The sequence below is a fragment of the Grammomys surdaster genome, unplaced genomic scaffold (assembly GCF_004785775.1).
Source record: "Grammomys surdaster isolate TR1022 unplaced genomic scaffold, NIH_TR_1.0 126271, whole genome shotgun sequence".
In the NCBI taxonomy this organism is placed as follows: Eukaryota; Metazoa; Chordata; class Mammalia; order Rodentia; family Muridae; genus Grammomys; species Grammomys surdaster.
Genome location: NW_021621071.1, coordinates 2,845,183 through 2,858,559, shown reverse-complemented (window position 1 = coordinate 2,858,559; position 13,377 = coordinate 2,845,183). Strand labels below are relative to the sequence as shown.

Here is a 13,377-nt window from a genome sequence, read left to right as displayed (position 1 = left end):
CTCTCTCTCTCTCTCTCTCTCTTTCTCTGCCTTTCTCTGTCTCTACTACCCTCTCAGCTTCCCTCACTATGTCCTGAATAAACTCTATTCTATATTATACAATCGTCTTGAGGCTGGTCCCTCAGGGGGAAGGGATGCCTCAGCATGGGCCCTCTGAGACACCCCCTTCGACCATACCTGGCTGCACATCCACCAAACATATTCCTTCTCTCTTTTATTTCTATAAAACACAACAAGTGGCACACCAGGACTCGGGGTATCAGAAGTATGATGATTCAGCATCAAATCTAGGCATACTCAGCTGTCATGCCTCCTTCAGGATCCTGGATTTAACCCCTAGAATTTTAGCTAAAAATGAAGACAGTTCATAAATATTCACCAACACAGAATACAGCACAACATGAATTCAAAAGGCGAAGCAATTGCCCATCTTCTCCTGAGGGTGGGGCAATATTGAGGGAAATAACTGCACATTTGACTCCCAGCATGTGTCTCTGAAGGGAGGACAAGCTGAGGGAAATGCCTGGATTTATTTATGAGATGGCTTAAAGGACACATTACACAGAAGATAAACTAGAGAAATTGTATGGCCATGTTTCCCCAAGCACAATCAAATGTTCTGTACCACTGACATATCCCATAAAATCAAGAGACACCACATAGATTCTACAAAACAGCCGAATTAAGGCCGTCTGCTTGGACAGTGTCCAGGAGAGGGTGTGTGATATAACTTATTGCATTGTTTAAACTCTGAAATTCCAGATATCCAGGGGGAAATGACTAATTGGGAAGAAATATACAAGGGAAAACAATGAGAGAAAATCATACAGAAAAATAACATGAACAAGAAGGGTATTGCTTTGCTCAGTATATCTCCTTGCTTCTCAAAATGCCCAGGAACTTGGTACTAGGGATCTACAAAGTCTAATCTCTGAAAAGATGACCTCAACTTCATAATTGAAACTTGATTGACTCAAAAAAGTAGCCTGTGTGATATTTGATAAATATGCGTATGTTGAGGTAAATCTTTAAGATTCTGTTATGCTCAAATCTCATATGATAGCATTTGTACCTCAATAAATTTCATGTATGAGTTTATAAATAAAATTTGTTTTTAGGCCATGTACTTTCTTCTAGTCTTTAGAGATGTTTTCTTTTGGTTTTCTATTCGCCTGTCAATTAAGTGACCTCATATTGACGGTCTGTCTCTATCTATCTTATTTGCCATTTCCTAGTGATTTTCACAATTCAGGTATCTTCAAGGTCTTTGTCTCTCTCGTTACCATATGTCGCTGTGGATAAGTCTTCTCTGGCTTCCATCCCTTTTTTATGTTATCCTTTCTGCAAATAAAGATTTGCTAGACGATTAGTATATTAGACATTGTTATAGACGAGGGGCAGACAACAAAAGAGAAAACTCCTGCTCTTTTGAACCTCATCAGCTATTAGGATAGGCAGATACACAGCTAAAATTGGGGGCTAGGGCAGAAACGAGTAGGAGTCATCACAAATAAAATGGGAAAACCTTCCACTCTGTTTCATCAGGCTACCGGTACATCCAGGAGAGACTTCTCTCTGCAGTTGTCTACAGCTGAGGCACACTGCCAGGATTCAGGCAGCCTTAGACTTCAGCTTGGAGAGAAGAGACTAAAAAAAAGCAAGACAGAAGGAGGAAGCTTGACACACTAGTGATTTATCTCCCAAGTCTACCTGAGAGCATATAACTGTCAGAGACATCAGGCCGTGGCTGCTTGACCAGGAGTTTTTAATTTTATTCAGACAGAAAGTCAATGTGCATGCTCTTTCTTGGTTTAGAGGTGATAATTTTATAATCAGCAATGTCAGGTCTCTGCACACGTCCCTCTGATTGGTGCCCGGATGTTCATTTCTACTTTTGTTGGGAGATGTCCCTAGCCATATCCCCATAAAACTGATTCTTGAAATCGGACCACAGATTTGGAAATGGGAATTGGGAAGCTGGTCCATCACTCCTTACAGTGTTTCTCCTGGAGAGATGAAGAGCCCCGGGCATCCATAGCTTTGCTTCTTATGGAGGATTGCACTCAGCTTTGGTTCTCTGCCTGCTGTGCTGTGTAGTACTAATCATGTTTTCAGAAAAGACTATCTTGCTGCGTGTAACCAAAACACAAGGACACCATAACTCAGTTTAAACTAAAAACTACATTATGTCCTTCTCTTAATGTATCATCATATGTTTGCATTTCTATGCCACATTGAAGAAGCACACAATTATCTGTAATTCTAGATGTTGACTATTAAAGCTATGTTACCAGCTATGGTTGACTTCAGTGGTGCAGTCTTTGTTAAATGTGAATGAGGCCTGGCTGCAATGTCTAGATTTGGAAAAAATAAATCTACATTGCTTTTTATATAATATTGCTATATTCTCCCTTCATTGTCTAGTCTAACACATGTGTTAAATAAAGTTCTAAAACTTCAATATTATTTTATGTGTTTTAAAAATTAGATAATGTCAGTTCCTCTGATTTTTCTCAAGATACTTCAAAAATAAAAATTTTGAAACTTTCTATTTTCTGACAAATTTCTTTCTAAACATTTCATATATATATATATATATATATATATATATATATATATATATATATGCTTCTTAATATTTATGAAGCTATTCAGAAATAGTGTACATATTTCCAGTCAATTCTAGAGCAATGTTATTCATTACTACTTTAAAGTGGAAATTCTTGTAGGCAAGCCAATATGAGATCTTGATAAACACATAGATGCTAAAACTTGAAAAATGGTCAATGTGACAGAAAAGTGAACCTTTAAATGTTTATGTTTTTCAGGAATATTAAAATAATCTCTGATGTCTGCCATAATGTAGAAGTTCTACCCTAAGAGTCACTAAGAATGGAAAAATTATCTTTCAGGTCTTTTATTCTGGATATTCTGATAAGCTGTTTTCACTACTTCATTGTTAACACATCAGCCCCAATGCACAAATGGTTAAATACTAAAAAGTCTTCTCTTGCTTATCACCCATGTTTATCGTGGGTTGATGATAACTTTATTTCCCAGGTATCAGATTAATGGGAATTCCAACATCTTGTAGCATCACCCCCTGGAACTGAAGAATCACTTTGGAAAACAATCTCTATGGAAATTAAAACATGGATTGTAACTTCTGCTAAAGACCCTTTGTTTAGGACAAATCACATGGGTTTGTCAGAAAACCAAGTGGCTTAGAAATGTGGTAGACGCTGATGTGGATGCCAGGAAGTGCATGCTGACAGGAGCCTGACATAGCTGTCTCCTTAGAGGTCTGCCAGAGTCTGACATATTTAGGGGCTGATGGTCACAGCTAACCATTGAGCTGATCATGGGGTTCCCAATGAAGGAGTTAAAGAGAAGATGAAGGAGCTGAAAGGATTTGCTGCCCCATGTGGAGAGCAACAATACCAACAAACCAGAGCTCTCAGGTCTAAAGCACCAGCCTGGGAGCCCATAGGGAGGGACCCATGGCTCTAGCAGTATATGTAGGGGAGGATGGCCTTGTCAGGCAAAGGTGGGAGAGGAGATCCTTCCCCACCCCTTGAAGGTTGGATGCCCCAGTATGGGGGAATTCAAGGGTGGGGAGGTGGGAGTGGGGGGTGGGTGGGTGGAGGAGGGATGGGATAGGGATTCATGGGTTGTGAGAAATGGGGAAAGGGGATAACATCTGAAATGTAAATAAAATATCTAACAAAAAAAAGAGAGAGAGAAAAAAAGAAATGTGGAAAATTCCATTATTATTATCAATTATTATTATTATTAGTAGTAATTATCTTGGTAATATAATGCTTTATAATGCTACTGAATATTCTAGTAAAGAAGATTTGTCATCACAGTCGATAGAAGAACATTCTACATGAATGGAAAACAAATGGCATAGAGATTAAAACAGTTTCTAAAAGCAACCTGTGTTGGTATTGGTAAGAGTAAAAAGTAGATAGATACGGTAGATTAAAATGCAGATTGTAAATACATTTGAATACAACCATTGCTGAATTATTTCAACTTTGGACATCAAATTTTCAGGGTTTTTTTTTTTAAATATAGTTTTGTGAAAGTGAATATGGTATTGGAAAAGGAGAAGCAGTTTTGTTTCTCTAAGAAACAATTTTGAAAAATAATACGGCTAAAACCTTGGAGGAAGGTTTGAGATAGACAAGAAATGTGTGCATAAAGGTAAATACAATACTGCAGCTTGTTGGCTTTCACAATGTCCCAGAGACTGTTTCTGGCAGTTCACATGTGTAGCTTCATTAAATCCGCTCAAAACATACGAGATCTATTCCAGTTTCTCCCCAATTTAGAGATGAGAAAGCCACCTTATTATCAGAGCAATCAAGGACTTTGTCAAATGATATCTGTGGTCTGCTGTTCTCAGTAACAATGCATTGCCAGATTGCAAGTAACTGATGTATGACTGAGCTTGTACTACCCATGACTTTCTCAGTCACTGTTGATTTCATTGAGTAAAAGAAATTATCTTGTAGCCTATGTCTCTTTAGTGTCTAGCAGTTTATTTGGCCTACCAGGTGTGTCTACAGGGGAAAATTAAAGGTTTTGATTGAATCTATGAAGGACTGTGGATAATTCTTGAAATGTCAATTTCAGGACTAAAATCATTCAAAAACTTTTTTGGGGATTTGTAAATGCCCTGTCCTTTCAAATCTTTTTTCTACCAAAAAATACTCAGTAATTGGATGAAATTTTTTGACAAAGATAGAAAAGTCTCCTAAATTTAGCTCTGAGGTAAACTCTTTCTGTATGTCTTAAATCTGATTGTTCTTTATAGAAATTTCGATGATTTTTGGTGCTTTCCAAATTAGGAAATGCATTTTCAATTCCTTTTATGGGGTTCTATACACTGTTTCAATACATGGCTGTCTTGTGAGCAGGTTTAACTAATAAAAATGTTTCAAGCGTTGTGATTGAAAGCCAACAGTTCATCTAAGCTAAATTTTAAAACCCTGCCTCTAACCATATAATTCCTCCCCTTTGAAAACGTGTCCACATCATAGTCTCTCAAGATTCTTGGGCCCATAAATATAGTGAAGGAGAATTTCCAGCTCTACATGTTTGCCTTTATTAGACACTGCTCCCTTCTTTCCTAAAGCATCTTTACCATTTCATATCCACAGTGACAGTACTTGAGGCTCCTAGCTGTTCCACATTTTCTTTGGTACTCCATGTTGTTGGATGTCTGTTTGGGTATTCATTCTGTTATGTTGTGTGCTTGCAGTTTTAGCTCAGTGCCCTTTCATTAGCATTTCCATGGAAACAAATGGACTTGGAGTTTCGTTCTATCATTTACTGACAGTATAATATGTTTGTCCACTGTTATCTGAGGTGCTTTAGCTGCACTATTGTAAGAGTTATGATAAATCCCTTATGAGGAAACCTCATTTACAAATATTTTTCCTATGCTTCACTGAAACCCCTATCAAAAGAAGAGAGAAATAAAGAACAAAATAAGAGCTCAATATCCCAGGCTTGTTATAAGCCTGCAATAACTAATAAAGTGTGATATATGTGTCCATATAGACATATTTTAGAATAAAGCAGATCATTTTGTTCTAAATAGATCATAAAAAAATCATAGACTGAAAAGTATCCTGTGCCATTTACAGTCAGATGATAAAATATAATGATTGAGATCTTGCTTTAAAAAAAAAGAGAGAAGAAAAATGAAAAGAAATAGATTCTGCTTAACCTGTTTGCTCCAAGAATCCTGTGTCCTTCTATCTGTCCTCTTAACACCCTCTTACTCTCTATGTTTTTTTCTTAATAATTCTAAATTCACTTCCTGTCATTTGGTTGCCTGCTCCACCTCTTGACCCATGATTGGCTTCGTGTAATCCTGTTTACACTATTCAAACAGAAAGCTCTTGGATTAAAAGTGTGCACTAAGGCTGAGACACATCACAACTAAAACCAGTTTTTGTTTTTTTGTTTTTGTTTCTCAGTAAATAACACAATCTTGCTGTTCATGGTGTGATCAAATATCCTGCAACATTAATCTGTGAGTTTTGTATTTAACTAGGAGGCTCTGCCTTAATATATCAGTCCAAAAGAAATCATGAAAGACTGTAGAGTCGGTCTGTGGGCCACACACACACACACACACACACACACACACGCCCCTCACACACATACTCCTCATGTTTCACACACACTTGAGCATACAAATACACATTCCTTATCACCACACACATACATACACTTACCCAAATGATACATAATAATAAAGCAATTAATAGAAGAGAAGCAAAACTTCACTGTGAATTTTATATAAGCCAAAACTTATATTAAGGAAAACAAAAAACACTGTGTTGATGTTTTTGGATTTGTCTTTCTGTTTTTTTGTTTTGCTTTGTTTTGTTTTTAGTTTGAGTTTCTGTTTTTGTTTGTTTTGTGACAAGGTCCCTCTGTGTGGTCTTGGCTGTCCTGTAGCTCACTGTTTAGATCAGGCTATCCTCATGCTGACAAAGATCATTCTACCTTTGCCTCCCAAGTTCTGAGATTAAAGGTGTTAATAATGACACCAGACTGGTGGGTGTTTTTTGCTCATATTAATTCTTTCACAGTATCATACAATGTACCGTGACCATATTTAGCCCACATTCCCACACCTCCCATATCTTTTGGGTCCATTTTTTAAACCCATCAAGTACAGTGTATGCTGTCCATATATTATTGGATGTGTGGTCTTTATTGGAGGGGGGTTAAGCCGCCAGGGGATAAACTTGTAGGAGGAGCTAAGGTGGGAGGAGTTAGGAGAGGAAGAGGAGGAGTTGGGAGAGGAAGAGATAAAAGGAATAGGAGGAGCTGGAGAGAGCAGAGATATAGGAGGATGGAGAACCACACAGGTATGGAGAGCACTCTGTGGGGAACAACTTATAAACTTATGATTAGGTTAGCTAATTGGGAAACAACTCTCTTTGTATGGGCATCTTGTTATTAATCATTATCAAACATATAAAGCCTTTGATTAATCTATAAGAATTAGACTCTCATTCTCTTACTGGGCCCGCATGGATGGCAGAATGATCTGGACAATGCCCTGCCTTGCGGAGACAGTGTGGAAGATTGGCAGAGACATCTCTCATGCTGGCATCTAGTGGGTGGCAGGGCTGATGTTTGTGGCGGGTCCTTTCTAGCTGCAGTGTGCACGTGGCCTCAGGCCGAGAAACACGGCGGCTGGGCTAGGCCGCTTAGATAGTCGGCTTGACCAGAGTGATTTTAAATAATTATTACAATATACACCCATAAAGAAAATGACTCTCCCTCTCCCAGCAGCTGTCAACTGCCAATTACTCCTGAACTGGGGATGGGACTGCCTGCCTACCTCCCCTCTCCATCTGCCATTTTGTCCTGCCTAAGCCTGCACAGATTCTGTGTATGTTGTCTCAATGGCTGAGAATTGTATGTGCAACTGTCGTATTTCCAGATGCACCATTTTCCTACATGGGTAGATATGGTCTAAATACATCATCTATATGTATGACATTTCCAAGAATGTGAAAAAGATGTGCTCTGCACAACCTCACACGGAATATACTCAACAACAATTTTAATGACTATGACCATTGTTGTAAAGAAAGGAATCCCATCACATTGAAGAGATTCGGGCTTATATATTACAGATATTACAGTGAAGAACAGAATAGTTGTCTTTTGCCTCTACTTTATGTGTAAGAAAGCATCTAAACATAAAGAAAAGAGAGGTATTTACTATTGACAATGCTGATCGGATCGCTTTCTGTCTCTACTGTATGTGACTATGTATTAGTGAAAAAAAGATGCAATTTCTGTTCTAAAGGCTTTTCCATATTATTTCAACAGAAAACATGTAAAAAATTTTAGATTTTATAATTTAAGTCAAGTACATGTATTTTTTAATTACCTAATGTTAATTTTTGTGCAAATTATACTAAATAATTTATAATTGTTCAGATTTCAAGACAATCAAATGTCCTTGTATTTCACTATTTCATAAGACAAATTATCTCAAATTTTGTCCCTTTACTATTAAAACTTCCACATTTGTCACACTGTGAATCTCCTTAGGTCTTATTCTACAGGTGATACAGGATGTGATGTTAACTTTCTACAAATTCCTCATTCCAAAGAGTCTTTTAAGATTATTCTCTTTGCTAAAATAAAATTGAACAAAAAATACTAAACAAGTAGATATTCTTGCCCTCTTTCTGGCACTCTCTGTGATCACAATGGTCAGAGAGGTCAAGGTAAATTATTAAAAACAAAGGCCTAATCCTATTGGTGATTTTTCCCTTCCCACAATTGCAGGATTCCATCTCATGGTGCTGGAAATGCTAAGATCTAAGGTACAACTAACTTTATTTAAGACCTTGGTTTTCAGGTCTCCCTAATTCTACAAAGACAGAAGGCATTTCTAGTGAACTCATTTTCATTCAAGCTTTGTCCTGGGAATTGAGGACAGTGTCTCAGTGCTTTCTATTCTTAGTTTTTTAAGACCTACAATAGTGGCTTCAATGACAATTGCCCTCACAGGCTTATGAGTTTAAATCCTTTGTTCCTTACTTAGTGGAACAGTTTGGGAACAGTTAGGGGATGTGGCCTTGTTAGAGAAGTGGACTTTGAGGTTTCAGTATACTGGGGACATTCCCAGTGTGCTCTATGCTTCCTATTTGTGGGTCTGGAAGTGAGTTCACACCTGCTACTCCAGCCTCTATTCTCCCGGCCATGATGGTCATAGACTCCTACCCCTCTGAAGCTGTAAGCCCCAAATAAACCCTTCCTTCTATCAATTGCCTTGGTCCCAGTGCTCTTTCACAGGAGCTAATACACATACATTGAAAGGGAATCGAAATGTCAGAGGTAGAATTCTGTCACGATCTTGTATTAGTAACCTAATCCATATAATACAATGACTTGTATTGGTAACCTAATCCATATAACTTTTGTGGTTCCTATTAGTCTCTACCTCAGGCAGGCAAACACTGTCTTCATTTTTCGGTACTGTATCTGGAAATTTGTTCCTATGTTAACAGATTGAATATCATCACTCCAACTACTACAACTTCAGCACACCATAAACTTAGGAGCTAGGATAGTGTGTGTGGAAACACTTCATGATGTTTTGAGTGCATAGGGTTCCTAGAAAATGGTGGGGTCCTCCATCAGGGATGAGGGCTGAAGCAGTAACTGAAAGGCCAGCTGGGCCAACTACAGCCTGTCCTCACTCTGCAATTCCAGCCAGAATCAAAGCAGCCGGGAAATAGAGATTTTAGAAAAAAAAAATCTACTGAAACAGCAGTGTAAGGCAGGAGGTGTTGTCTCAGGAATAAAAGTCTTCACTAACTAATAAAACTGTCTGTTGCTTTTCTGTGGATCTAGTGAACTAATGCATGTTGAATAATTCATGACTCCAGTTTTATCAGCTCTTGCTTTGCTTACCTCCTGTACTTGTTTAAACTGGGTAATGATCTCACTCATCTGTCCAGCATATGCGTACTGAGTTCCAGGCAATATGTTTAGCATTTGGAATATTAAATATTTAAATGAGTTACCTGAATCTGCATCTACTTGTCTACTTACTGTTTGTATGAACAGAAAGGTGTTATATTCTACTATGAAAATGGACAGCTAAGGGGAGTCAGGTGGCAAAGGTGAAACATGTAATCTAGAGACATTAATTTTATACTGTGTGTTCTTTTGCTGATCCTCAAGACTAACTTTTCAAAATAGTATTATTTTTAATACCGTATACTAAGAGCCATTGATGAACTACTTTGGAAAACAAATTGGTGTGGACTTTAAGTTTTAAACATTGTGTTTGATTTGGTAAAGATTTTCATAGTTAATGCTTGATAACTTGGGGCATATTCTTATATAGATGATTTTAAGTTACTATTTCAATTATTCAATACTAAATACCAGCTCAAGATTTTAAAAATTATAAGACCCATACATAAGAAATGTAATTTCACAATGAAAATAACTGAAGAAAGTTATAAGCCATGTTTTATGAAATTAATTTTCTTTTAAAAATATGTCTTATAAGTAAAATGTTTATAATATGTGGTATGATCATATCCTTAGATCATTAGATTCTTAGTAGTTATCTAAATTATCTCATGGATCTATAAAGCATTTTTGAATGAATATTTGGACACTGTCTAAAAGTTACTCCTGCTGCCTAGATCAATGTGGATTCACATGAAATCCATCTGTGATCTCCATGAAGCAGGAAAAATGCTAAAAACATCAGTTATTCTGGAAAATTTGTAATTTGCTAAGTCTGCAATAGCATCTCGGTATGCATAGTCTACATTAATCTGATTTTCAAATTCATGTATTTTTTTTATAAAATTGAAGTGTAAAACATAAAAGAAGCCAACTTGTACTTTTCTTACTGTAATATTTTATATCTATCTATCTATCTATCTATCTATCTATCTATTACAATAAGTATTTTGGAATTGAACAGTGCTCACCGAATTAATCTAAAATTCTTACTCATGGAACAACTTACTGTTTTCAAAGGAGACAACCGTCTTCCCCTCACTTTTAAGATCTCCGTGTTTGAATGTAGACTGTTCAACGTCTTACCTGCTCTGCGGAAACACTATCAGGCCCCCAATTCTCATATATTTTTGACATTGTCTTTTCAAAGCTATCAGTTTTGTTAATGCCTACCTATTACAACCCTAGCTATTTTTAAAACAGAAGCGGAACAATGAAGGCTTGTTCCTCATACCTTGCTCAGTTTGCTTCTTTATACAATCAGGGACTGCCTGTCTAGAGATGGCACCACTCATATTGAGCTGTGATTAGGAAAATATCTCATGGACCTCTCTACATGCTAATGTGATGGAGATATTTTATCAACTGAGGTTCCCTCATCCTAGATCCTCGTTTATGTAAAGTTGGCATAAAAACCAGCCAGCACAGTGATAGTTCAAGGAACCATCTTATCATGCATCCCAGCTGAACTCAGACACCATCTTCCTCCCCTGTTCCCAGAGTACTGGATGATAAATGTATATGCTATATTGTTTGTATAATAATGGCTACCTTGAACAACCACAATTTTTCCTTTGTTAATATTAATGTTGAAATATAGGAGCATATGTTCTCATTTCTGGTTATGGTACAGCTGTGACCCAGGTTCTGAAGCATCCTATTAAAAGACCTTATCTCTGGTGAGAATGATGTACAGATTATTATGGTGAGGAAACAAAGCTGTAAAGAATGACTGTAGGTAGAACTGGGAAGAGTTTCCCCCTCTCAAATATGGGAAATAAATGTTCATATCCTTAGTCAGTATATAATTCAAAATATCATCCCTGTATGTTCTGGGTCATTCATAACAGTATCCCTTTTCCTTCATATGCTTTTCATTTAGGTTAATGAAATTTTTTCTTTTTTCTTTGCTTTTTTAAAGGCAATACTTATACTTATCTGGTCCATGGAAGAATGAGTGAGACGTGCTATCACTATTTTGGTCAAATTCGACTGTTTAAGGTGAGGAATATATAGGTTGCTGGTTAATGCCTTTGAGTCAGTAAAAGTCACAATCTCACATTTTTGTGGGCATTGTATGAATCCACGGGCTCACTCTATTCAGAAATTAGTGTTTCGTTACCTGTTCATTTAGTTAAATTTGAGAGAATGACAGAATTGTCCTCATTAAATCACTCCCTTCAAGATGGATGTCACGTTTAGAGAAGTGTGCACTAGAAAATGCCGTGCCGTTAATGGTTTCTTTGGAGAATGAGTAATTATGTGTCACTATTTTGGTCAGAAAGATAATTTTGCTTTTCAATTCTGGGTAGAATTCGAAGATCCTGATTTATATCAGTTTATTAAACTCTACAGAAAGAAACGTACCTTGCATTTTCAGAGGAGGATGTTTTCTGTCCTCAAATGAGACTTCATGATTCCCTATGAAGTTAAGTTTAAACTTGGCGCTGCACGCAAGCTTATCAGGTATTTGACTTTAATTTTTTTTTCTTCTTATATTTTCTCAAGTATTTTGGCATATACTTTCACTAAGATTTCCCAAAAGGTACAGAGCAGTATACATTATCAGTCAGCTTACTTCTCTACAGTTAAAGTGCTCTCAACTAGATTCCTAAATACAGAAAGGTGGGGGAGGGGGAGAAGTGCAGGGATGGGTGTTTGCCTTTGTGTCTTTAAAACTTTTTTAATTATTATTTTATTTAGCATATAAAGTGGTAAGCTTCACTATGGCAGATTCATTCATTTACATCATTATTTTTGGCTCAATTATTTTTAAACTGATACTTGCCTAAAAGTAATGTTTTCAAATTACCACTCTGAATAAAATACGAAGATGGATTCTCCAGGCATGATGCACTATGCTGGTCCTTCCTGCTGGAAAAGAGAAAGCAAGAAGAATTCTGAAACTTCAAGGGCAGCCTGATCTACATAGCAATTTCAAGGCCAAACCTGGGATACCTGATCCCTGTTTCATAAGTAGTCAAAACAAAACAAAAACTTTTTTTTTAAAGAGAGATATGCACAGCTTTTTTTTAAAAAGGAAAGAAAATCATTTTCCTCAAAATTCAAATGAAATTTTAAGCATCTTAAGTAAACAGCAGACAAATCTACATGAAACGTTTATAAATTTGTATCATTTGAAATTTGAACATGTTTTTAAGAAACATCTTGTTATTAAAACATTAAGAGTGAAACAAAGTATCAGTGAATCCAGTAAACAATAAACTGTCCCCTGATACCCAGAGAGATCAGCTTACATACTGTGGATACTTGGGATGGTCTAGTGGATCGCTGTGAGGCTATTCCCTTTTGTCATTTCTGACAAAGAATAAATTGGACAGACGGTACCATCAATATCACTACTAGAAACTTCCCCTCTCTGCTACCGGATCTCGTTTCTCCCTCTGCCACAGCAATTTACCTTGTATGCCTCGTTACTTTATTTGGAAAATGACATATGCCGTTTAACCTTTGGAGAAAAGGACTATGTCATTTTCAGTTATTTGATAGCTAGAAGGGGAAATGCTTGTCATGTGATAAATAAACTTGGAACTTAAGAAAGATGATGACCAGGTTAGAATAAAGATGAATATTTGGTTGGAAGAGGAATCTCAATCCACTGAAAACAGGTCTGTTTTCTGATAGGTTATTTCTCCGCTGCCGGTGAAAAGAGCCAGTTCAAACCACTTTAGATTATATTAAAGACAGGCTTATTGGGAAACTGCTCTCGCGAGTTCTCTGGCCCCAAGGATCAAGGCCAGGGAAGTTGGCTTGGGGAAAGGAGAGGGAAGGTAGAGGAGAGAGAGAGAGAGAGAGAGAGAGGGAGGGAGGGAGGGAGGG

The 13,377-nt window shown here is 37.1% G+C and overlaps 1 pseudogene; it reads left to right on the top strand.

Annotated features, from left to right (window-relative positions):
• LOC114613684 overlaps window positions 1–13,377 on the top strand; it is a 78,548-nt pseudogene that overhangs the window by 5,985 nt on the left and 59,186 nt on the right.